This window comes from Cibotium barometz, chromosome 47, assembly GCF_041138505.1.
Source record: "Cibotium barometz isolate CiBa-2024 chromosome 47, ASM4113850v1, whole genome shotgun sequence".
In the NCBI taxonomy this organism is placed as follows: Eukaryota; Viridiplantae; Streptophyta; class Polypodiopsida; order Cyatheales; family Cibotiaceae; genus Cibotium; species Cibotium barometz.
Genome location: NC_141092.1, coordinates 43,373,403 through 43,376,793, shown reverse-complemented (window position 1 = coordinate 43,376,793; position 3,391 = coordinate 43,373,403). Strand labels below are relative to the sequence as shown.

General features: G+C 38.8%; 1 long non-coding RNA gene across 1 annotated transcript; it reads right to left on the bottom strand.

The window, feature by feature from the left end:
• Window positions 1-2,243: 2,243 nt before the first annotated feature.
• LOC147611722 (uncharacterized) lies at window positions 2,244-3,093 on the bottom strand. The gene is made up of 3 exons (XR_015263829.1): window positions 2,988-3,093; window positions 2,804-2,893; window positions 2,244-2,589 (listed from the first exon to the last, which is right to left on the bottom strand). It is a non-coding gene; the product is annotated as an uncharacterized LOC147611722 (long non-coding RNA).
• Between the last annotated feature and the right edge of the window lie 298 nt (window positions 3,094-3,391).

Genomic DNA, 3,391 nt, shown 5'->3' with positions numbered 1-3,391 from the left:
CAAATACATGCGCTATTAGATGCGCTGTTAGACGTGCCCGTAATTTTTCTATTCAAGCAACGCCTATAGACGTGCCCGCTATTTTGCGCGTCTATCAAGTGGGTCTATAGTTGCTTTGTGTTGTTGTGCCGGCGGTTCGATACCATGATAAGACAAGGGGGAGGGTAACCTTGAGCTTCTTGCAAGCATGCATGCACACATACACACAAGAGTAGACAAGCACAAAAGGGAGAGCACACACACACACACAAGAGTAGACAAGCACAAAAGAGAGAGCACACAAGAGAGAGAAAGAACTGATTTTCTGCCAATTCTCTTCTCTTCTCTACAATAATAACATAAAGATAGAGTACATACTATAAGTGAAAGTACTCTTGTACTAAACCATAAAAAGGTCAATCCATAGTGTGAACTCAACTACATGAGTTGGCTATAACTATGCCATAATAACTCTCTGCCATAATTCTAGCCAACCAAAGTGTCTATCACATAGCATGTGAACCAGTGGGGCGGCATATCACCCATAATCTTACCAACCATAGTAGTGGGATAAGTGTGGAGATGTCATTCATGCATTGCATCCATATCCGCACTAGTTGAGCATCTCAACAATGAGGCCTAAATAAATTCCCAAATAACCTTGAATGGGTCTAAAACCTAGGCCATGATGCTTGGTTTTTTTTAATCCTAGTTGGGTGATGTGGTTGGTGGAGTCTAATCAAACTTACCATAGAATGGTAGAGCTTGTGAGTTCAGTGAACCCCAATGGTAACCAACTAGAAGCTATACCTACCACCTTGACTAGTACATACATTCCTTCATCTTTGCTCAGGGGATTCACTATATGTAAACTCTCTATATCACGTGCATTCAAGGCCTAATTAAAAACCACCTTGACTAGTACATACATTCCTTCATCTTAGCTAAGGGGATTCACTATATGTAAACTCTCTATATCACGTGCGTTCAAGGCCTAATTAAAAAACCCCTTATTTGTAAATTTTTCATGAATAAAACGCACCCTTTTTCTATTCAATCTATAAATACCCCCTTTAAATGGTACCCTTATGTATGTAAAAAATGTGTAAAATAACCCCTTTTGTTGAACCTACGTGCTATGCTTACATATTTATGAGTGACCCCCCCACGAGCATCTTAGTATCATTCCAAATCTCCATCTAGGATTCCTCGTAAAAGTACATGTGGAAGGCAATTGCCATCACAATTTGCATCAATAGAGATCACTAGACTTTATTACACAAATGAGAATGTTCATTTTCATAATGAGAGGTTAACTTACATACTTACAAACTTAGTACGCATTTTTTTCACAATGCCACCTAAGTAAGTAATGAAAGGGTTCTCAATGCTCGTTCTAAGGAATTTTATGTGTGTTTAACCTTAGAAGCCAAATTTCCCATGATATAATCTTGATGTCCAAAATGCAAAAGCCTCATATAGCATTTAATTCTTGAGCCATTTGGTCCATTGAAGACATGACATTTTGGGGCACCTTATTCCATGCTAGAAACCCATCTACTAGAAATGAAATTCCACTATCGATTTTGCCTCTTACAACATAGTGAATGCTTTTTGAAGCATTTGGACAAGTTGTAGATACTATGCCACTTGAAGACATTAATGGATTAAAGAGACCATGTTAATTGCATTGCTTAACATCGTCCCTTCTTGATGTTGATCGAGTCAGTCCTGTAAGAACATTTAATCGTTGTGGTCCCTCTAGAATATTGCTTGATGGTGATATCAAGTCCTATCAATTGTATCAATCATTGTTGTCCATCTAGATTGCCTTTATTCAAATTCAAAATTCATGTTGTGAATGATATGACAAAATTTATCCAAAATAAAAATTCATGTTGTGAATGATATGACAAAATTTATCCTAAATAATAAAAAAAGCACATGAATAATTATATGGCACTTCAACATTTTTGAAGAAAACAGTTTTGAACAAATGGTTTTTATGAAAGAAAGATTCATTATAAAAAAATATTCGTCGTATATGTTTTTTGTATGAAAGAAATTTTAATATTAAATCTATTTTTTAATGCTAAATTTAAGAAATAAAATAAAACATCGTACAAAGGTTCTAAATCTTAAAACTATTAAAGAAAACAATAAAAATTCTAGAAAAACATACAATTTTTTAAAGTATGAAACTGACTTTCGTACAACAATTCCATTGTGTGCAAAAGAAAACTTTCGTATGATAGAATTTGGTACATTTGAAATCTGTTTGAAGTTTGTTATTGCAATTACACAAAATTAGGTTTTTTTAATGCCTCGTGGGCTTTAGCGTAGTAGTTGCGACCTTGCCTCAAAAGAGAGAGGTACAGGTATTTGAGTACCCTCAATCGCATCCGATAGAAAAAAAAAAAAAAGAAGTCTTCCTATGCTTTTCTGTTTGAGCTATAGATTACATTACCACCAATCATGCACCAAATGCAGCGTCCCAATTCAATGCACGATCTTGCCATTAGATATACTGGTCTTTTTCTGAGCAGCCGCGCGACTAGACTTTACGTCCTCGTCTGTGGTTAACTTGATTCCAGCGTCCTCCAGGGATTTCTGCACACAGGGCGCACAGTTGAGAAGAAAAAAATGACAGAAATAAAAAAAAGCTGTTTCTGATATTTGACCTCGATCCCGGAATGTACGTAGAGGCAGAACCCTTACTCACTGCATCAACCTTTTGGCTATTGACAGGCGCTAGAGCGAGTACCACACAGTCATGGGGTGAGATCAAATCTACAGTCATGGTGAGATAGGAAGAAAATCTCACCATGTACAAGGCAATGGCAGCGGCTGCAGCAATTCCGAACACGGGGACCATCCAGAGTGCAGGGTCTGCGACGGCGAACCGACTTGCCAGCTGCAAGAAATCGACAGAGAGAAATTAAATTGCGGAAACCATTGCAGTAGTGAATTAGTCCTAAGCTGGATTTGAGAGGAGAGGGAGCACTAACCCGGCCATTCTGAGGTTGATTATGTGTTGACAGTGAGAGCGCAATGTGCTATCGTCTAACTCAGAAAGCTTCTCGCGGGAGAATACGAGATGATGCAAGTGAGCTCACATGAAACTTAACCTAATACTTAAGCTTCGCTTTCGTATAAGTCCATGCCACCACTACCTTGTCGACACGCGGCGTCCGGGCTGAACGGCTCCCTCTTGATATTTCCGTGTTACAGCGCACGTGTCAGCTGCCTGCTGGCCCGCACGTGACAAAATCACGTCCTGCCGACACACGTAACTTGTGAGAACTTCTAGGTCGAGTAAGTTGTCGCGTATCACAAACAAGGATTGTAATTTGTGGTCCGATCACGTGTAACTTGTCGATTTGCTCTCTACCTTCCCATCAAATGCTTGTTC